This window comes from Capricornis sumatraensis, chromosome 3 (genome assembly GCF_032405125.1).
Source record: "Capricornis sumatraensis isolate serow.1 chromosome 3, serow.2, whole genome shotgun sequence".
NCBI lineage: Eukaryota > Metazoa > Chordata > Mammalia > Artiodactyla > Bovidae > Capricornis > Capricornis sumatraensis.
In genome coordinates, this window is record NC_091071.1 from 141,840,101 (window position 1) to 141,864,283 (window position 24,183).

Genomic DNA, 24,183 nt, shown 5'->3' on the forward strand with positions numbered 1-24,183 from the left:
AGGCTACCCACTCCAGTATTCTTGCCTGAAGAATTCCATGGACAGAGAAGCCTGGCAGTCTACAGTCCATGGGGTCACAAAGAGTTGGACATGACTGAATGACTTTCACATGAATGTCTAAACTTAAAAGCAAAAGGTGAAAAAAGCATATATAAATATACACAGGCCATATACCAGATATGTAAATATTTCACCTTATCTCTGACTAAAGTTGTCATTTTTGCCTTAATAGTATTTCTATAAAATTAATTAGCAATCTTAATCCATAGGTGATATTGTTGTTGTTTAATTGCTAAGTTGTATATGACTCTTTCTCCAGTCAAGAATACCAGAGTGGGTTGCCATTTCCTCCTCCAGGGGATCTTCCCAACCCAGGGATCAAACCCAGTCTCCTGCACTGGCAGGTGTATTCATTACCACTGAGCCACCCGGGAAAGTTCAATCCATAGGTACTATGGATTTAATCTTTATAAGCCTAGTTTCCTCTTGGAAATAATGATGTCTGCTTTATTTGTTCTTATGAGGATTAAATTAATAATGTTTGCGACATAGTTTGTACAATGTCTGGGTTATATTTAACAAGCATTGTCTCCTATTGTTGCTTTTGTATTAGAGATAGTACTGTAGTTTTCATAAAACAGACTCCGTAATTGAGCATTTAAAACTTCTTCAACTTAAACGGGTAGCTATTAATACTTCTAGTTGCTGACTTGCTGTGTTACCTTTTTTCCCCCACTGTGTTGTGACAGTAGATGGGTAGATACAAAATCCCAGCGTGGAACTGGTCCTCTTTACCCTTTAATCTCTACTTCCGAGCATTGTCACAGTAGCTACAGGGAACATGTCAGATTATGTGTTCAGAACATTCCATTAGGCATCATAGCTAGTGCTTCTCTTCTGACAATGTCATTTTATGTGAACGATACAAAGTCTAAAGGTGAAATTAGTTGGAGTGCTCATGACTCAGCCTCTTTTTTCCAGGAGTGACTCATTCTGCATTTATAGATCCCTGACTTTGTGCCATACACCACTCTAAGTGCTTGAGATACAAATGTGGATTTGCTGGGTCACTGACCCAGAGCAGCCCACAGCCTTGGCAGACAGGATGTAGCATTCATTGTAAACTATGAGCTTCCATACAGTCAGTGCTCTATTAATGTTATACCTGTCTATCAAGGAAAAGTGTGATTAAATATACAATAATGTGGGTTGGCTAGACAACCTAATTCTATAATTTGGAACATATATTTCTGACCCTATATTGATGTATTTTAGCCCAGTTATCTCTACAATATTCATTCCTTTTTGTTTTCTTTCAGTGTTTGGTAAGATTTCACTCTTCTGCATATCACATAAAATCTATCCTTTATGAATAAGTTAGTTGTCTGATGCATACCTTCCCTGATTATCCTGCCAGAAACTCACAATGTGTGTTAAAAAAAAAAACCTATCACCCTCTCCTCTTGCTCAGCAGCCTGATCTACCTTTAGCCTTTCCTGTTTCTAAGAATGACAATATCTTTATGGGGGTCTGTTTGTCTCTAACCCTCAGAATTCTCTTGGCTCTTTTTCTCTGTCACATGCCTTTTCATAGCCAACCAGTTCCTAAGCCCCATACGTTATTCAGTTCAGTTCAGTTCAGTTCAGTCGCTCAGTCGTGTCCTACTCTTTGCGACCCCATGAATCGCAGCATGCCAGGCATCCCTGTCCATCACCAACTCCCGGAGTTCACTCAGACTCACGTCCATCCAGTTGGTGATGCCATCCAGCCACCTCATTCTCTGTCGTCCCCTTCTCCTCCTGCTCCCAATCCCTCCCAGCATCAGGGTCTTTTCCTCTTTGCATGAGGTGGCTGAAGTATTGGAATTTCAGCTTTAGCATCAGTCCTTCCAGTGAACACCCAGGACTGATCGCCTTTAGGATGGACTGGTTGGACCTCCTTGCAGTCCAAGGGACTCTCAAGAGTCTTCTCCAACACCACAGTTCAAAAGTATCAATTCTTCAGCTCTCAGCTTTCTTCACAGTCCTCAATAGGTTATTACACACTACTTATACACGCTACTCTGGACTGAACGCAAAGTTCATGCGTTGAAGCCCTTAGCCATCAATGTGACTGTATTTAGGAATAAGGTTTTCAGAATATTCCCCTTCTTGGATCACAGCCTTGCATGGCAAAGGGGCTTGTGTAACTCAATGAAACTGTGAGCCATGCCATGCAAGGCCACCCAAGACGGACAGGTCATAGTCCAGGGTTCTGACAAAATGTGGTCTGCTGGAGGAGGCAATGGGAACTCACTCCAGTATTCTTGTCTGTTAGTGTTAAATAAGGTCACAGAGGTGGCTCCCTAATATGACAATGACTATGGGAGAAGAGAATGAGAGGGTAGCTAGCTATAAGCCTCTTACCAAAACCTGGTTGAACTGGCATCTTGATCTCAGACTTCCAGCCTCCAGAGTTTTGAGAAATATATTTCTATTATTTAAGTCACTCAGCAAATGGCATTTTGTTATATAGCCTGAGCAGTCTAAGATGCTTGCATCTGCAGTAGTTGGAGTCTTCTTCCTTCTTTGCATCAACACTTTCTTTACGCAAACTGATGCTTCATTACCCACCACTTAGACTTCTGAAGGAGATACCTAAATGGTTTACTCTTTAATATCTCCTCATCTCTGATCCAGTCTACACAGTGATGTCACTTAAATATTTTAATCATATAATTTTTGAATAGAAAACCTTCAGTGGTTCACTTTAGTGGAAAAAATTGAGTGAGTGAGTGATAGTCACTCAGTTGTTTCCAACTCTTTGTGACCCCATGGACTGTAGCTTACCAGGCTTCTTGGAATTCTCCAGGCAAGAATACTGGAGTGGGTTACCATTTCCTTCTCCAAGTGGGCAAAATTAAATATATTTAATTCTCTATTCTCCTCAGATTGTCATTCAAGATCGTTTCGGCCTATACAAACCCAACCTAGACTTTCACCCAATTGTTGCTGTTCTAGTGTATTATACTCCAGCTAGGTGAGGCCCCAGATACCCCTTGGTCTTTGCTTTTTTCATTTCTTTTTACTGCTAAGTCCTTCCTCTGAGTCCATTGTCTGAGTTGGTCTCATTTCCATTCTGTCTCCACCTATCACAATCCTTTGCCTCCTTCAAGGCTCAACTCAAATGCACCTCTGAATCGTTATCCTTATATAATAGGCTTTCATTTTTATCCTCCTTTGTTCTCCAGTGTCCCATAGCTCTTTGTTGATATTTCTTAGTGACAAAAGGTATATTGTGCTTTGTATCATTGCCTTTTGTCTTTTGATTTTTCATAACTACCTCTATCCCACTAGATTCTAACTAAGCTTTTAGATGGCAAAGAGCTTTTGATCTTTGAAATAATAACAATACTATTTTTAAACTGTCCTGTATTTTAAAATATAAGGATTGTACTTATTATTTAAAAATAAGCACTTAAATATATTTTATAAAATAGAATCGATTTTGAATTTTAATTTGCATACTGTAGTATTCCCTACATTTGTATGTTAAGTGAAGTTCAAGCAGTAACTTTTCTATGACTCAGGCAGTTATAGTTTCTTTTCATTGAGACTCTTGTGTAACTTTAAGAAGGGAGAAGTACAGAAAATGTGAAAGGTTTTTCAATTGAGAGTTGACCTTCGTAATCTAATAGCAAAAATATGTCTATTATTTTCAATTTTTATTCTTTGTGAGATGTAAACAGGAATACTGCTGGCTGATATCAAGTTTATAATTCAACCTGACCATCACAAAATGATGTATAATAGACCGATGTAAGATTTTTTCTCATTGGATATAGAGGAGAAAGAAAGATTTAGCAATTAATTCTCAAGATTAGTTTCTGACATGTTCTCTGCCTTTTTGTTGTGGAGAAAGAGACTCAGGATGAAGAAGTGGTGCTTTCAATATGCTGATAAGTTAAGCTGCCTAAAAGCAGATGCTGAATCCTATTGAAAAGAATTTCATTTGAGTTATGCTGAGGGCATTGTTTAGCAAAATACTACACAAAAAGTCTTGACCTCTGTGTGTGAAATGGCAGATGTTCACAGTGAGGATTGAGCCTTGGGGCAACATAAATCTTCACTATTCTGTGCCTGTTTGCTCGATAACTGGGTTGAGTGGGGAAATAAAAGGTTCAGAGAATTTTTTACAAAGCAGCTGCTCCAGGCACTGCAAATGGATGTGCTGCCCTTAAGATAAGAAAAGCAAACAAGCAAACAAAATTCCCCAGACAGTGTGAGTTCACCAGGTCAAAAATGAACACCTCTTCTCCCTCAGAACTTTTATATTACACATTTTCAATGCAAATCAGGTAGGTCATGGATGGGATTTTTTTCCTTATCTCTGCTAAAAGGGGAATTTTCAACCATTTCTTTACATTTGACAGCATCAGAAAAGCAGCATCAGAAAAGTATGACATGAAGCATCTTCATTCATTTAACAATCACTAATTGATATTCTTCTGTGTACTAAGCCAATGGGTTCAAATACAAAGTTAACATAATTGAAATAGTACTGATATCTTGAACAGAGTTTGTGTATCACATATGCTACACTGAAAAGAAAATAAACATTTTTGGAGACGGGGATGGGTTGATGGGACAGTGATGGGGGTAGGTCAGAATATCCTCCTAGTAACATCTGTTGTTTTTGTTCAGTAACTCAGTCGAGACTGACTCTTTGTGACCCCATGGACTGCAGCACGCCCGGCTTCCCCGTCCATCACCAACTCCTAGACCTTGCTCAAACTCATGTCCATTGAGTCAGTGATGCCATTCAGCCATCTTGTCCTTGTTGTCCCCTTCTCCTCCTGCCTTCAATCTTTCCTGGCATCAGGGTCTTTCCCAGTGAGTCAGCTCTTCCCATCAGGTGGCCATTATGGATCATATAAAGCAGCCAGGTTCGTTAATTATAAAGCCTGACTTTTGAAAAATTCTACAAGTCTCATTTAGTTTTTACTTTGACAGGATGGGCTTCCCTGGTGGCTCAGCTGGTAAAGAATCTGCCTGCAATGCAGGAGACCTGGGTTCTATCCCTGGGTTGGGAAGATCCCCTGGAGAAGGGAATGGCTACCCATTTCAGTAATCTGGCCTGGAGAATTCCATGGACTGTATAGTCCACGCGGTCGCAAAGAGTTGGACACGACTGAGTGACTTTCACTTTTGACAGTATATATTTGAATATATACTCTGTGGGTGAAGAATCTACCTGCAATGTGGGAGACACAGGAGATGAAGGCTTAATCCCTGGGTTGAGAAGATCTTCTGGAGGAGGAAATGACAACCCACTCCAGTATTCTTGTCTGGAGAATCCTATAGACAGAGGAGCCTGGTGGGCTACAGTCCAAAGGGTCACAAAGAGTCAGGCAAGACTGAGTGACTGAGCATGCACACATATATGTGAAAGTTTATGCAGAACAGATAAAATCCAATCTATTTGAGTTTAAAGATACCAGGATATCAATTTAGTATGCCAAAAACTCTTAGCAAGAAGCAGTTGTGATCAAATGGTAAGCTGAGACTTAAAATTGCACATAAATTAACATGTGGTTCTATGCAGTCATTCCTTGACTCCAAGCAACTAAGGGAACCACTTTTTCTTAGGGAGTAGTGACATATGCTCACTGTGGTTAACATGTATACATGTACAGTAGGCCACTCCTGGTTCTTTGTCTTTCACCCCCTGGTGTTTGTGTGTCCTATTTTAGCTACCTCTTGCATGCCTGGAAATGCACGTGAACATGCACACATAGTCACACATGACACGCAGTCACATATGTGCAGTGTGTTGAACCACTGTCCTTCCCAGTCTCCTAGTATTTTTCCTCTGATTTTAAGAAAATAATTTCTCTCTCTCCTTTTATGTCTCTCTCTTTACTAGTTTTTTCTAAAAAAATAAAATCTCTCATGATTTTTCTTTTCTTTAATTTTGTGGAGCGGAATTGAAACAAAGTGCTATGCTTAACAGAGAGTGTCCTAGACTTTCTCAGTTTATAACATTCTGAGTATCTTGGTAATTTTTTCATGGCACCCCTAAGCTGAAAGAAATACCTCACAGTTTTGTTTAATTGACATACAAATTATTTAGGTATTTACTTAGTCACCGTTTGAAAAAATAATGCATATAAATTGAAAGAAAAAAAACCTTTGTATTTTATACTTAGAAACTCACAGTTACTTAATAATGTGTGCTTGTTGGGTACTGACTAGCCTTCAAACCTAAGAGCCAGATTGGACAGTCATCCTCATTTCTTACTCCACATTGGTTTTAATGCAGTGTTAGTATTTGCCTTTATATTACAAACACTGTCAAAAACTGAACTTTGAAAAGCTATGGCATCATTGAATGGGATGGAAAGCTGAGTGCTGAAAAATTGATGCTTTTGAACTGTGGTGTTGGAGAAGACTCTTGAGAGTCCCTTGGACAGCAAGGAGCTCAAACCAGTCAATCCTAAAGGAAATCAGTGCTGAATATTCATTGGAAGGACAGATGCTGAAGCTGAAGCTCCAATACTTTGGCCACCTCATGCGTAGAGCTGACTCATTTGAAAAGACCCTGATGTGGGAAAGATTGAAGGCCGGAGGAGAAGGGGATGACAGAGGATGAGATGGTTGTACAGCATTACCGATTTGATGGACATTAATTTGAGCAAGCTCCGGGAGTTGGTGATGGACAGGGAAGCCTAGCGTGCTGCAGTCCATGGGGTTGCAAAGAGGCGGATACAACAGAGCGACTGAATTGAACTGAGCGAAGCTGAGTTCCTTCACTGTTCACCTAAAACTATCACATCGTTAACTGGCTATACCCCAATATAAAATAACAAGTTTTTAAAAAAAGAATTTCATTTTCAATCATTTTTTACTAGTACTTCTTTTATATTTTAAAATAAAATTGTGTATATTAAAGGTTTACAACATGATTTGATATACATATGCATAGTGAAATGATTACTACAGTCAAGCTAATTAACATATTATCTTGAATATATGAGTATTACTTTATACTATTGTTTTCATTAAATAATCATAATTTTAGGTTAATTATCTTTTGGACTTCACCTCTGAGTCTAATAATGAACCATTTCTAACAATACCATGTGGAACATATTCAAACTTCTAACCAGTTAATCACAAACACACTTCTGGAACCTAACGATTATTTTTTTTTAATTGGAGATTTATCCATGGATGATCCCTGCTGCAAGCCAAGAATCCCACTCTATCATTGGAGAGTCATTTTCTCTACTAAGTGTTTAAAATACAGGCTGACTTTTGGAACAGAAGTTGGGTTTGCTTTTTCCTTGGTTTACTTTCTCATTCCTTCCACTTGACAACACACTTCTCAGCATGATTTAGTGGCAAGATGAAGGTGTAAGAAAATAATGAGAAGATTGCTAGGTTGCCATTGGATTCGTCTTATTTGACTTTTGTTGCCTTTTAACAGATTGTCGTGTCGTTCAGTTGCTCAGTTGTGTCTGACTCTCTGCAATCCCATGGACTGAAGCAGTCAAACAGATTGTTGATCCTGCACTTTTAATCCGCAAACTGTCTGTGGATGTTAAATTAGATTAAGGATTGAATGTGTTAGTTTTATTATTTTTAGTTAAACATCTTTCAAGATAAGTGGTAGTACTTTCAGTACAGTTTGTTTAAAAAATATTTATGGTTGACATTTTAGATTATAAGCATAAGCATTGTTCTATTTTAAATAGAAACTGCTAAAAATAGAATAGGATATAATTTGCACATCTAATACATATTTTTAAATAAAATCTAGAAGATATATTGGTTTAAAGTTTCATAACTATGTAATGCCCTTGTAAATGGATGTGGATGTATTGTCAGCCAGTAAATTTTATGTGTGAGGATTCAAGTAACTTCATCCTCCCTTTTACTAAAGTAAAAGACTAAGTCATTCAATTGATTTAATTTATGGTATGTTATTCTGTTTATCTTTCAGATTTTATTCATCTGATCCAACCTGTCTTGTGACTGCTGGCTGGAATTAAGGTTGGTGATGTGTTTATATATTAAATTCTGAATAAACTGTGAAATAAAATAGAGGGTTGATGAGCCTTTGTAGAGTTGGGTCAGAGTACTTTTGCCGGTAGTGGTAAGAAAGTTGTAATGGTGAGAAATGGATACATTTCAGATTTGCAGACATGTTTTCCTGAAGTGTTTGTTTTCTTTGTTAGTATTTCTTTGATTATCAAGTTTCATTTCTTTTACCTGCCTTACTTGCAGAATTTTGATTAAAGAAAAAGATTCAATTTTAAGTCATTCATTTAATGAACATATCAAAAGTATGATTTCTTTGCAGCGCTGGCTAGTGTTTTAAAGAATGGTCAGCTTTCTGAGTTTGCAGGGAAATACTTTTGAATCCCACAGTTGGGTAGCCACCTTTCCTAAGCATGGTAGAGCTGAAAAATTGTTCATTAATTGCATATTTCAGTTAATTAGCAGAGTTTTAAGATGCCATTCTTTTGCTCTGTTTCCTTGTTAATTGGTTTTAGGGGAGACCAAAACTAGCTTAATGGAGTTTGGAATAATAACAGAGCCTTAGAGGGCACTGACATAAATAGGCTTAGAATTTCATTTATTCCCTCCTCTTTTCTTCTCTAAAACATGTATTCATAGTTAAAAAAAAAAAAAAAAACAACTCAGAATAAAATAACTGCTTTTGTTGCTAATAAAAGAGCAAAATGCCAGGTGTTGCTAAACTTTTTGTATGGGTTTTTGGTTAATTTAACAGAAAGAAAAACATTGGTTTTCCTTTGTTTTTATATTAATCAGGTATTTAGCCTTCAAATTGCAGTGTTTGGATGGCTCTAGTGGTAAAGAACCCTCCTGCCAACACAGGAGACATAAGAGACTTGGGTTCAGTTCCTGGGTTGGGAAGATCCCCTGGAGGAAGGCATGGCATTCCACTTCGTATTCTTTCCTAGAGAATCCCAGGGACAGAGGAGCCTGATGGGCTACAGTCCATAGGGTCTCACAGAGTTGGGCACAACTGAAGCACCTGGAAAATCCCATGGATGGAGGAGCCTGGTAGGCTGCAGTCCATGGGGTCGCTAAGAGTCGGACGCAACTGAGCGACTTCACTTTCACTTTTCATTTGCATGCATTGGAGAAGGAAATGGAGACCCACTCCAGTGTTTTTGCCTGGAGAATCCCAGGGACGGGGAGCCTGGTGGGCTGCCGTCTCTGGGGTCGCACAGAGTCAGACACGACTGAAGCGACTTAGCAGCAGCAGCAGAAGTGACTTAGCTCTCACATGCAACACATAGCAGGCACACAGTAAATATGTTAGCTTTTCTGGCCTCATTTTGACCTCATTCTTCCACCCCCAACACATCTGTCTCACATGCATGTGCACGTGTGTGTACACACATACACACACACACACACACACACAAACTATTATTATTTTTCCTTTTCATGTACAAATTGTGCTTTCTTATCCTTGAAATCTGGATAGACTGTAGCAAATAAGATACGTTGGAATCATGCCTACTGATAATTGGCAACTTAATACGGAGAAAAAGGGACATATGTATAAAAGTGAGAGTTAAATTTGTAACCTGCATTTGTTTCATTTCGTGTTCATATAATTTGGAGTTGAACTTATTGAGGACATTTAGGCTGGTTTCTTTCATATTCACTTCTAAGCATGTTCTATGTAAACTTGCACATGTTTAAACATGGAGTGCTTGTAAGACTTTTTTGGATTTTTTGCTACTCTTTCCCTGCTAGCTTCTACCCATCTGCCAGTAAAAAATAACAACTAGAATGAGATTTTTGCAAAGTAGAAATCTTTTAATCAGGAATATTTTCAGTGCACAAAGTTGAATAGGAAGTGTCATTTTTAAATTTTAATTAAAAGTAAATTGTATTTTGTTCTCTTCCTTTTGGATTTTTGTTTGTGGTTGGTATGATCAACATCACAACTTGAAATCTCATTTCATTTTGGCTACTCTTCAGAAAGGAACAAACTGAAAAGAAACATGTAAAAGGAAAAGAAATAAAAAAATTTTGTTAAATAGAAAAGTAAATAACTAGAAGAGTAATACACAAAAACTTTTAAAATCTAATCCTGTATTCATTTCCTGTATGGAGAATTTCTTTTGTGGGAGTTTGAACATAATTTAAATGTGTTTGGTCTAACTGTGAAAGTCAGGATGACTTACATACTCCAAAATAAATATATTGATTAAAATATACAGTGTTCATAGAAATGGAAGCATATTTAAATCTCTCATATTACAAAGTCTTCCTAATTGAATATATTGTATTGTTTCCCTTTCCAGCTGAGAATGAAAAGATATTTAAATTAAATTTGATAATTAATTATCTAAATTATGTTTTGGAAAAGAAGCTAGATGTAACAAAGCTTCTGAAGGATACATCAATTCACCAGAAACAACCAGATTTTCAACACAAACTATGATATATAATGAAAATTAGTATTCTTTTCTTAACTAGAGCTAGGTCCTTTTGCTTCAGGACAAAAGCAGTTTCCCTCATAGAAAAGCTTCTTTTTCTATAATAATGTTAACTGAGTAAAATGACTAGTATTGCTAGATAAAAGCAAGTGGATTCTTTACCAACTGAGCTATCAGGGAAGCTCAAAGTTATAGATAGCTATATTTAAAATGGAATATCAGAACTGTGCTTACACTTCTGCACAGTAAAGGAAACCATGAACAAAATGAAAAGGCAACCTCCTGGATGGGAGAAAATATTTGCAAATCATATGTCTTGTAAAGTGCAAATATCCGAAATATATATGAAACACATATAAATCAATAGCAAAAAACAAATACTCTGATTTAAAACCAGGAAGAGGATATGATAGACATTTTTCCAAAGCAGACATACAGATGACCAGCAGGTATATGAAAAGATGCTTAGTGTCACTAATCATCAGTTCAGTTCAGTGCATTCGCTCAGTTGTGTCCTTTGCGACCCCATGAAACACAGCACGCCAGGCATCCCTGTCCATCACCAACTCCCGGAGTCCACCCAAACCCATGTCGATTGAGTTGGTGATGCCATCCAGCCATCTCATCCTCTGTCGTCCCCTTCTCCTCCTGCCCTCAATCTTTCCCAGCATCAGAGTCTTTTCCAATGAGTCAGCTCTTCGCATCACGTGGCCAAAGTATTGGAGTTTCAGCTTCAACATCAGTCCTTCCAAAGAACACCCAGGGCTGATCTCCTTTAGAATGGACTGGTTGGATCTCCTTGCTCTCCAAGGGACTCTCAAAAGTCTTCTCCAACCCCACAGCTCCAAAGCATCAATTCTTCGGCGCTCAGCTTTCTTTATAGTCCAACTCTCACATCCATATATGACCACTGGAAAAACCATAGCCTTGACTAGACGGACCTTTGTTGGCAAGGTAATGTCTGCTTTTTCATATGCTGTCTAGGTTGGTGGTAACTTTCCTTCCAAGGAGTAAGTGTCTTTTAATTTCATTGCTGCAGTCACCATCTGCAGTGATTTTGGAGCCCAAAAAAATAAAGTCAGCCACTGTTTCCACTGTTTCCCCATCAATTTGCCGTGAAGTGACGGGACCAGATGCCATAACCTTTGTTTTCTGAATGTTGAGCTTTAAGCCCACTTTTTCACTCTCCTCTTTCACTTTCATCAAGAAGCTCTTCAGTTTTTCTTCACTTTCTGCCGTAAGGGTGGTATCATCTGCATATATGAGGTTATTGACATTTCTCCCGGCAATCTTGATTCCAGCTTGTGCTTCCTCCAGCCCAGCATTTCTCATGATGTACTCTGCATATAAGTTAAATAAGCAGGGTGACAATATACAGCCTTGACATACTCCTTTTCCTGTTTGGAACCAGTCTGTTGTTCCATGTCCAGTTCTCACTGTTGCTTCCTGACCTGCATATAGGTTTCTCAAGAGGCAGGCCAGGTGGTCTGGTATTCCCATCTCTTTCAGAATTTTCCAGTTTATTGTGATCCACACAATCAAAGGCTGTGGCTTAGTCAATAAAGCAGAAAGAGATGTTTTTCTGGAACTGTCTTGCTTTTTCGATGATCCAGCGGACATTGGCAATTTGATCTCTGGTTCCTCTGTCTTTTTAAAACCAGCTTGAACATCTGGATGTTCATGGTTCACATATTGCTGAAGCCTGGTTTGGAGAATTTTGAGCATTACTCTACTAGCATGTGAGATGCGTGCAATTGTGCTGTAGTTTGAGCATTCTTTGACATTGCCTTTCTTTGGAATTGGAATGAAAACTGACCTTTTCCAGTCCTATGGTAACTGCTGAGTTATCCATATTTGCTGGCATATTGAGTGCAGCACTTTCACAGCATCATCATCCTCAATTTAGTTCAGTTCAGTCGCTCAGTCGTGTCCAACTCTTTGCGACCCCATGAATCACAGCACGCCAGGCCTCCCTGTCTGTCACCAACTCCCAGAGTTCACTCAGATTCATGTCCATCGAGCAATGATGCCATCCAGCCATCTCATCCTCTTTTGTCCCCTTCTCCTCCTGCCCTCAGTCCCGCCCAGCATCAGAGTCTTTTCCAATGAGTCAGCTCTTCGCATGAGGTGGCCAAAGTACTGGAGCTTCAGCTTTAGCATCATTCCTTCCAAAGAAATCCCAGGGTTGATCTCCTTCAGAATGGACTGGTTGGATCTCCTTGCAGTCCAAGGGACCCTCAAGAGTCTTCTCCAACACCACAGTTCAAAAGCATCAATTCTTCGGCACTCAGCCTTCTTCACAGTCCAACTCTCACATCCATACATGACCACAGGAAAAACCATAGCCTTGACTAGACGGACCTTAGTCGGCAAAGTAATGTCTCTGCTTTTGAATATGCTATCTAGGTTGGTCATAACCAGGGGAATGCAAATCAAAACCACAGTGAAATATCACTTTATACTTGCTAAAATGATTATTATCAAAAAGACAAGTAATAACTGTTGGAGAGGAGGTGGAGAAAGGCAAATCTTTGTGCAGTGTTGGTGGGAATGTAAATTTGTGCAGGTACTATGGAAAACAGCATGGAGGTTCCTCAAAAATTTAAAAATAGAGCTGTCATATCATCTAGCAATTCCATTTCTGACTGTTTATTTGAGGAACGTGAAAGCACTAATTTAAAAAAAAATATGCACACCCATGTTCATCGCGGCCTTATTTACAATAGCCAAGATATGGAAACAGCCTAAATGTCCATCAGTGGATGAATGGATAAAGGTGATATAGAAGAGAGTCAAGATTTACAGTCTTCCAATTATAAAATAATTTGTAGGATGTAATGTACAGCATGGATACTACTGTTAATAATACTATATTGCACATTTGAAAGTTGCTAAAAGACTAGATCTTAAAAATTCTTACACTGAAAAAAAATATGTAACTGTATATGGTGATGAATGTTAACTAGTCTTATTGTGGTGAACATTTCACAATATATACAAATATCAAATCATGTTTTACACCTGAAACTAATATAATGTTGTATGTTGATTATACCTCAATAAAAAATTTCAAATGTCCATAAAGTATTTCATCAACTCTAAGATACACATTTTTATGTTAAGCTATGCAAAATCAAAAACTACCATAGTTAAATTATCAATTGTTTTTTCTTTCTAGGTGTTAAATAAAGTGTGTCTTATAGTGGGTTGTATCTTAAATTCTATGAAATATAGTATTACTGAATCTAGATTGAAAAAAATTAAATTTCAAGTTATTATAAAAGAGAATTAGTTAAGTTCGGAAACTATAAAGTCAAGCTTGATACTGATTTTTAAAAACACTTTACACCACACTTTTTACCATTTAAAACAAGGTGAGTTCATTTTTTGACTTTGTTTTCTTTTTTATTATACTGTGACCAGTATTTTGGTGTATTACGCTCTAGATTTTGACTTATTTATTTTCACAAAATTGAAGTTAAACTTTGTATCCAGTTACTCCTGATTTCTTGAAAATGCAGTTTTAATAACGTGTAATATTTTATCCTATTCCATAATTATTTTTACCATTTACTCATTGTTGAGCTTTCAGATTATTTTCAATATTTCATTATTTCTGCCCAGACCTGGATCTCTCTTATTCCTGTTTATCCCTCTGACTTGAATTTTTATGTCTTGTAGAAAAGTTGTCTGACTTTATTATTTTAACTTTAAAGCTAGAGTAAAACTAACTTAGACTTCTTTTAAGGATTAAATGAGATAATGCATACTTATGGACCTTAAATAGGGAAGATTTCAAGACATTTTAAAATTCTCTATCAAAGTTCTTTTCTTTTCATAGTTTTTACTTGAGTGAATACCTTCTGGTATTTCTCCCAAGATGGAATAAAACCAATGAAGATCATTAAATTATTGTCATAAAATATAAAATAGAAGAGGCCAAAATATAAATATTTTGGTTTTGGACTGATCAAAAAGTAATTTCTATATGCTCTGCTGAGTGGTATTGTCTCTTTTATTAAAGATACTGTTGAACTAAGCAGCATATTTTACAACTGAGCAGACTTTCACTTACAAAAACAGTGTATAAAATGCTAATATTTTCAGGATACCCTTGTGTTTTACTAGTAAGCTACAGTGGTTTGCTTTCCAGAGTCAAGACAAACAAGCCTTTTTCTGACCAGCTACATAGTCAGCCACCTCAAGAAGTTCTGTTTACCTTCTAACTTGCCTCATGATGGTTCACATGGTTACCATCCATAATGGTTGCATACCATATATGGTTCTTATAGCATTCACCCTTGTTTCTTTATGTTATATGTTATGATTATTTCCAGATATATCTTATCTTCCCTAGCAACTCAGAATCTGGGGTCTTCTTTCTGTGCCTTCTGTCCTGGTAGGACCTCGTAGGAGTGGACACCCTGAAAATGCTTATTGAATGAATTGTAAAGTATAGAAGCAAAAATAAACAATTTTATTACATATTTGTAAGCTACATATGTGTGTGTGTGTGTGTGTGTGTGTGTGTGTAGTTGTTATTTAGTTGCCAAGTTGTGTCTGACTCCTTTGCAACCCTGTGAACTGTAGCTCACCAGGCTCCTCTGTCCATAGGATTTCCCAGGCAAGAATACTGAAGTGGGTTGCCATTTCCTTCTCCAGGGGGTCTTCCTGACTCAGAGATGGAACTGGCATCTCCTTCATTGGTAGGTGGATTCCTTGCCACTTATATCCTTCCTTAAATGGGCATTTATATATTTACATGTGTGTAGATATGTTGTAATAATTATTACCTAGTGTATTCTTTCTCTTGGTGATAGAGAGTTGAGCAAAAAAGCAAGGACTTTAAACCCATCACACAAAAGACATTTGAAGCAGAAGTAATTACTTGGTTCAATTTCAGTTCAGTTCAGTTCAGTTACTCAGTCGTGTCCGGCTCTGCGACCCCATGAATCACAGCACGCCAGGCCTCCCTGTCCGTCACCAACTCCCAGAGTTCACTCAGATTCATGTCCATCGAGTCAGTGATGCCATCCAGCCATCTCATCCTCTGTCATCCCCTTCTCCTCCTGCCCCCAATCCCTCCCAGCATCAGAGTCCTTTCCAATGGGTCAACGCTTCACATGAGGTGGCCAAAGTACTGGAGTTTCAGCTTTAGCATCATTCCTTCCAAAGAACACCCAGGGCTGATCTCCTTCAGAATGGACTGGTTTGATCTCCTTGCAGTCCAAGGGACTCTCAAGAGTCCTCTCCAACACCACAGTTCCAAAGCATCAATTCTTCGGCTCTCAGCCTTCTTCATAGACCAACTCTCACATCCATACATGACCACAGGAAAAACCATAGCCTTGACTAGATGGACCTTGTAAAGGTATGAGAAGGGTGATTGCTTTGTCTTTCTACTTTATTCCTATATTGAGCATAATATAATATACTTATGGATGAAAACATATTTGGAATTCTAGTTATTATATTGATATGTGATAAAGTGAATTTGAGGTTCTGGAAAGATTTGTAGAATGCCTAATTATTTCTTTACCTTTTTAAGGAGAGATACAAAGCTGATGGACTGGAAAGGCCAGTTAGTCGTTGGAGAATTTGCTTTCTTTTGTGTAGCTTTCTGAAATCTGAAGCACCATAAGTACTTATTTTCTCCTTTTTTATTAAAAGTAATCCTTTCCTGTTACAAATGTGACAATCAACAAATAAGCTTCATGACATGATTTGGAATGGGAGAGATGGGGAGGAGAGGGGCTGGGGGTGAGAGGTAAACTTGCTGTCAACCTCTCAATCTCCTCATGTGAGCCAGTGAAATACTTCGGGAATATATTTTTCCAGAATTGTTCTTTTATTTTTTGACAGAGTCTTAACATACCGAGGAAATAGGTTTATTGATGCCCCAGAGGACAAATAGGAAAACACAACCCATTGGAAATATCTTAAATAACAAATAACAGATACATTTTTCCCACATGAGAAAACAAATATTCTAGCTGATTCTTTTTGTCTTAGCTAAATGTGAAAAGTGAAAGTGAAAGTGAAAGTGAAGTCGCTCAGCAGTGTCCAGCTTTTTGCGACCCCATAGACTGTAGCCTACCAGGCTCCTCTGTCTGTGGGATTTTCCAGGCAATGGTACTGATGTGGATTGCCATTTCCTTCTCCAGGGGATCTTCCCAACCCAGGGCTCAAACCCGGATCTCCCGAGTTGTAGACAGACGCTTTACCGTCTGAGCCACCAGGGAAGTAATGGCTACAAGAGACCCCTTAGATATGTTTTTATGCAAACCTCATACTTAGGAAATCAATCCTGTGGATTTAAGTCATGGGCCAGCTGATTTTTATTCTTTCCTGAATTCATCTGAATGAATGCCATTCCAAAAAATGGTACAGCTGATCTTTTTGCAGACCATTTATTTCTTTAAAGAATATCATGACTTTATATGGGCCTATCTTTTTAAGACAGTTTGGAGAATTTAAAAACATAAGAAGTACATTTGTAAGGAGTCCATTCATTTAGAAATCTTTTATTTCTTTTATGGCCTACTTACTGCAAAGTAAGAACTTTATGTTTTTAAAAACGGATATGCTTTTTTGTTCCTCAACTTCTATAAGTCTACATGAGACTTACTAAATTTCATCAGTTATTCATCCGAGGATAGAAAAATCATCATAGCAGAAAAAGGGATATACATATAATAGAAAAAGGGATAATACATATACATTAGATAGATACTTGGATATGCATGCTAATGTTGGATGGTTTTGCGAATGAACAGAGCAAGGGCTTTGCTTTTGGACATACTTTATGGGCCATTTCTATTAAAGCAGATAAAATTGTCTGCCTTTTCTGAGCTCATTCTGTCTAATTATTTAGCAATGTAAAAATGCTAGTTGGAAAATCATTTTGTGCTAATAAACCAAAGTGGATTTGGTTTCAGTCCGTATTATTCAATATCTTGTGACTGTCAGCTTATGTTGCTTTAGAGACTTTGTTTACTTTTCTTTCTACTATTTAAATTTATTTAAAATAGGTTTGAAGAGCTGAACAAAAATAAAATCCTTACTATATTATACACATACATCTGTGTCTATACTTGAATATCTACCTTCTCTCTCTCTTTCTCTCCTTTTTGCCCTCTCTTCTTTCTGTCTTCCAGTAAAAGTTGTATATTTTGTTGAATAAAGTTTATAATTCAAATATAGAGAAAGCTAACTTTTAGAATATAAATAAATATTTGAAACTTTAAGTACTATCATCCTCATTTTATGAATAAAGATAGTCACTAAATCAGACACAATTTTTATAATAGACTATTCCTCTGTGAAATGCTTTTTTTGTTGTTGTTGCTGTTTTTAGAAGCTAAGTCATGTCCAACTCTTTTGCGACCCCATGGACTGTAGCCCGTCAGGCTCCTCTGTCTGTGGGATTTCCCAGACAAGAATACTGAAGTGGGTTGCCATTTCCTTCTCCAGGGGATCTTCCCGACCCAGGGATTGGACCCACATCTCCTACATTGCAGGCAGATTCTTTGTGGCTGAGCCACCTTGGGGGAGGGGAATTCCTCTGTGAAATGTAATATTACTAGTTCTTAAAAATATCAAACTGTCTTCTGGAGGGATAAAAATAAGTAGAAAACTACCTATTTACCCCAATGTAAATATGGTGTATGTGTGTGTATACTATTCAGTAGGGCCTTTATTTATAAGATTCATATTTAGAATGATAAATGAGAGTGAACTTGATATCTTTTGCCTGAAAATATTTTACATATAGAGTGGAAAAACTTTTTCAGCCTTGTCCTTAAGTTTATTGTCACATGTTAGTGCCTTGCCAGAAGTAGCTCTCTAGGGACAAGAGGAAAGTTTTAGAATGAATTAGTCCACTTAAAAAAAAAAGAAAAAACAACACCTATACTGGCATCTTTAAGGGGTCCTTGCTGCTGCTAAGTCACTTCAGTCATGTCTGACTCTGTGTGAGCCCGTAGACGGCAGCCCACCAGGTTCCTCTGTCCCTGAGATTCTCCAGGCAATAATACTGGAGTGGGTTGCCATTTCCTTCTCCAGTGTATGAAAGTGAAAAGTGAAAGTGAAGTCACTCAGTCGTGTCTGACTCTTAGCGACCCCATGGACTGTAGCCCACCAGGCTCCTCCATCTATGGGATTTTCCAGGCAAGAGTACTAGAGTGGGGTGCCATTGCCTTCTCCATTAAGGGGTCCTTAGGCAGCTGTAAAGAATTATCAGTTCCATAAAGGAGACTAAATTAGACAAAAGGAATAGAAACCATGTATGTGTCCGTGGAGGGAAGGGGGGAGCTCATTTCTGAAATCATTAGGGAAAGTAACATAAGAATTCCCTTCTCTAATTGTGATTTGTTCTTTTTATTTCTAAGTTTTTTTTCATTGTTTAAGAATTTTAGGTAAATTTGGAAATATGGAAAAAGTAGGTCACTGAGTAAGATGTTTAACTTGGTTGGCAACATTATAGTCCCAACACTTTAAATTTCATCTCTTTTAGGGACTCAGAGATCTAACAGGCCATCTGGCATTAATATCACATAATAATAAAAATTGCCTTTGGGGGTTCTCTAACTCTTTTAACTATTTGGAAATGAAGATGAAAATCTCTTCTATTGGTAGGACATTTGAGGCATGTACAAGCCATGTAGGCTAGGTGAAATGAGTTTGTGAAATTGTACTTATATATTCAGCCTAGGATATCATATAAATGTTCCAGTGGAAAGTCATCAGCTTTTCTTCTATTTCCTACAGGTATTTCCTAACATTAAAAAAAAATCCATGTTACTTAATAATTACTGAAGTTACTTTAAAACATCTTACAGTGCTTAAATAATCATCCATCAACTATAAATATACCCCCCACCCACCTCACTGAGGAGTTACCTAAATAACAATTTCACTCTATCAAATGTAATTCTACTCATCTGCCATACCTGGAATTGCTCTTTTTTTTTTTTTTCTTTTATATTATAGGGGCTGAATTTTATTAATTTTCTGATTTTTTTAGAAATCAGAAATTTGTTAATGTTCTGATTTTTTAGAAATTAGAAATTTGTTAATTTTCTGATTTTCCTATGTCTGGGCAGTTTTTATAAACTTTCTTTTTGGTTACTACTAAGGTGCTCAGTGGCTTCCCTGGTGGCTCAGTGTTAAAGAATCTGCCTGTAATGCAGGAGACGGGAAGGAGATGTGGGTTTGATTCCTGGATTGGGAAGATTCCCTAGAGGAGGAAACGGCAACCCACTCCAGTATTCTTACCAGGAAAATCCGGTAAGACAGAAGAGGCTGCAGGCTACAGTACATGGGGTCGCAAAGAGTTGAATATGACTAAAGTGACTGAACACACACACACACACACACACACAGTGCTTAGTTGCAGAAGAACAAAGAGACCAACACACACACACACACACACACACACACACACACACAGTGCTTAGGTGCAGAAGAACAAAGAGACCAACTGGCAAAAGTTGTTTTAACTTTGTGTTTAGAAAATATAAAAGCTCTTTACCTTTACATGAATATAATATTTCTCTGTATAGTTATTCTTTGTGCACAAAAGAGCAGGAAAAAAAACCTCATGGTGGATTAGATTCCTGCTCATAGTTTAAAAAAATAGATATACATAAAAGTAGTTCAACAAATATTTTTTGAAAGAGAAAAATTAGAAGGTTGAGACAAGGGGAGATGGAAGAGGCAGAATCTTGGTCCAAAGTAAACTTGTCTTGCAACCTCTGTTCCAGGTCTAACCTTCCAGTCCTAGCCCCTTCTCTGTGCCTTGGCTTGGCTTCTGTAGACCCCTTATAGGATATGCGCTTTTTCTAACTCTCATATTCTACTGTATCTATTTAAATTGTTTACCTTTAAACCCAGCTGAACTTCCTTTTCTTATAAGGACCTTGTGAATCACAATGAAGTACATCTTTTCTGGATGTCTCTAGAAAGTTACATCTGTACTTCGTATTTGATTGCATTGCCATGTATTAGCTGCTATTTATGTGTATTCACGTTTTCCCTTCCCTTAACTTGACGACAAGCTACTGGAGAGCAAAGGAACCATTTTTAATACTTCTAAAGCACCCATAGAACGGAGGTCTCATATGAACTATAAGTGTATTCTCAATACTTGATTTAGTAATAATTGCTCTGATGCATTAGAACTGTATCTTCTCATGTGGGCTTACTTCACATATGCAAAGGTTTTACTATCAGAGTACTGGTAGCAACACATGGTTTAGAAGTACCATCATTGGTGAATTTCCATGGAACTATGAAACTGTCAGAAACAACCTGATTCCCCAAAGTCTAGATCATTAAAAGACAGAGTCATCGTCTGGGCTGTTTCACTTTTTTTTTTCTTTCCTTTTAGACATTTCTGTTTGGCTATCAGGCACTTATCTGTGACTAGAATTTATATATATATATATATTTATATATATAAAGTATATATATATAAACTATTCTATATATAACTATATATAGTTATATATAATTATATATATATTTTATATATCTTATATTTATATTATATATATTTATATATTTATATTTATATAAATTTAATATATATAATATATATTATATTTATATTTATATATAGTTATATATATAATTATATATATCTTATATTTATATTATTTATATATATAGTTATATATATAACTATATATAACTATATATATATAAACTATTCTTTTCCTTGGGTACAGTTCATCCTTCCCCCACCCCTCATCGTCTTCCCACCGTTAAAGTGGTATACTTCCATGTGGAGCACCTTATTAAGGACTCCTCCATCCAAGAAAATGGTACAGTTTGACTAGCTGAATGGGACATCATTTATGACAGTGTCAAAATGGTGAGATAAAGAGCTAGGTATCAAGAATAATATCAGTGTGGTCTTTATGAGGTAAATAATGAACTGGTAAAAAGTATCTCTGATCTAAGCATGACATAGAAGTATCGAAGATACTATGTTTAATCCGAAGAGAAAGCATTTACCTCCAAAAACTTTCTGAAAGAAAAAACAAATCAAATCACGTTTCAAACATTTTTATGCCTCCTCCTGGCATTTTGCCATACACTGTGATGACAAAACATTACATTTCTGAAAGTTTCCTACACTGCTTTGTTGAACAATGAAGTAATTGACTTTTGCATCTTCTTTGTATTTACAAAAGGAACCAAAAATGGTTCCTTTGCTCTCCAGTAGCTTGGAGAGCAAAGGGAAGCGAAAACGTGAATACACATAAATAGCAGCTAATACATGGCAATGCAATCAAATACGAAGTACAGATATAACTTTCTAGAGACATCCAGAAAAGATGTACTTCGTTGTGATTCACAAGGACCTTATAAGAAAAGGAAGTTCAGCTGGGTTTAAAGGTAAACAATTTAAATAGATACGGTGGAATGTGAAAGCTAGAAAAAGAAGGGCTTATCCTAAAAGGGGTCTACAGAAGCCAAGCCAAGGCACAGAGAAGGGGCTAGGTAGGACTGGAAGGTTAGACCTAGAACAGAGGTTGCAAGACAAGTTTACTTTGGACCAAGATTCTGCCTCTTCCATGGCCCCTTCTGTCTCAACCTTCCAATTTTTTTCTTTCAAAAAATATTTGTTGAACTACTTTTATGTATATCTATTTTTTTGAAAACTATGAGCAGGAATCTAATCCACCATGAGATTTTTTTTCCTGCTCTTTCTGTGCGCAAAGAATAATTACACAGAGAAATATTTATCTGAGGGTCTGTTCCAAGAGCTTCCATTAGTAAAATTATGTTTTATGTTATATTTTTTTTAGAAGGAAAAATAAACACCAATATCTTGACACATGAGAGCCAAATGTTCCAACTGACATTCATGCTATCTGGATTTGTTTTATTTTAGAATGAATATTACCAAGCTTGTTTGCAGTTAAAGGTAAATGAAAGTAATATTAAATATTTTATCTCTTTAATAAATTTCACTTGGGAAATTTGGAATTTCGCCATTTGAATTATTTGTTAAATTATCTGAAAGGCCTCTACTCCAGGGAGAAGGGTTAATTGGAATTGAAATTGTTGGGGAAATATAATTAAAAAACAAAAACCTCTCCCAACCCAGAAATCCTTTCCACAAAGTTAGTAGACAAAGAAAACAGTCCTGTTAATGAATAAGCATTAAATTAGAATGTGATGAGCATCCAGAGGCAATCCACTAAGAGAATGCAAAGGCCAAAAGAAATTTCAGCCTTCTAAATAGCCAAGCAAATACAACCTGTCGCATAGAACCTTTCAAGATAAATAATAACTAGTCCTCTAGTAAGAGGACTGAATTTACTTGGCAATTGGGGTGACCATCTGTGTTAGCTAATTGATTTTCTTCTACAGAGAGAGAGAGAGGCTTCTAGTACCTTTATAAGGGGAAGTAGTTTTACAACTTGGAGCAAGAAGCCAACCTAAATTAGGCTCTAATACTCTCCAGCAAGGGAGATAGAGGAGCTATTACCCCTTGAGGCTTGCATTTCAAAAAGATGTCTCCCAGGTCTTTGAAAAAACATTTCTGAATGTGAGCGTGGCCTGAGACTTAATTAGCCCATTATGAAGAATTACATGTGTTTGAAAAGGATAATGGAAGAAATTGTAAAAGAAAAATGAAAGGGGGAAGTCTCTAAGCTTATTTTCAACAGGGAGAATTAAGCCCCTTATTTTTAATTTGTATTTGCCCTTACGATGAATGTGGCTTCCCCAGTGTCTCAGATGGTAAAGAATCTGCCTGCAGTGCAGGAGACTCGGTTTGATCCCTGGGTAGGGAAAATCCCCTGGAGGAGGAAATGGCTAGCCCCTCCAGTATTCTTGCCTGGAAAATTCCATAAACAGATGAGCCTGGCGGGCTACAATCCATGGGGCTGCAGAGTCAGACACAACTGAGCAACTAACACTTTCACTTTATAATTAAAATATTGTTTCTTAAGAAAAGTATTTAGGGGATGGTTTTAGTTCTTCAAATATACTGCTGTGGTTTAGTCACTAAGTCATGTCCAACTTTTGCAACCCCATGGACTGCAGGCCTCCATGCTCCTCTGTCCATGGGATTTCCCAGGCAAAAATACTGGAGTGGGTTGCCATTGCCTTCTCCAGGGGATCTTCCCGACTCAGGAGTTGAACCAGAGTCTCCTGTGTCTCCTGCATTTGGCAGGTGGATTCTTCACCTACTGAGCCACCAGGGAAGCCGGGTGCACTGCAGTCCATGGGGTCGCAGAGTCAGACATGATTGTGCAACTGAACTGAACTGATACTCTAAAGAAAAAGTAGAACTCAAAGTAGAAAGATTTAAGTACAATCATTCCTCTTTCCTTGCACTCTGTAGTAGCCTGGTTGCTGGGTAGATGAGTGGGGTAGGACTGCCCAGATTTAGCTTTTATAAAGGAAGGTGGTGGGCCTCTGCAGAGAGCAGGATGGACAATTAAAAAAAAACAAAAAGCATAAACTACTCTTTTAAGTGTGTTTTAGATCAGCCATTCACAGCTTTCTGGTGCATTTAACTTTAGCTCCCCTCATCTAAAGGACCTCTGGTGCTCATTCAAATGCTAATATTTGGGCATCTGCTTTTTAATTTTTTTTTCCTAAGCAAGACAAGCTGGAGGTCATGTGACCCTAATTATAGCAATTATGAGCTTTCTGGGAGCAATCATTCAGGTTGCACCCAGAGTGAGCATCTGCTG

At 37.4% G+C, this 24,183-nt stretch overlaps 1 protein-coding gene across 4 annotated transcripts in view; it reads left to right on the forward strand.

Moving 5' to 3' along the window:
* Positions 1-24,183, forward strand: part of MAP2 (microtubule associated protein 2) — a 249,811-nt gene that overhangs the window by 13,235 nt on the left and 212,393 nt on the right. For all 4 annotated transcript variants that reach the window (XM_068967679.1, XM_068967680.1, XM_068967682.1 and 1 more), the window contains exon 2: positions 7,984-8,033. The gene's annotated coding sequence lies outside the window, so the exon portion shown is untranslated. The remainder of the gene's footprint in view (positions 1-7,983; positions 8,034-24,183) is intronic.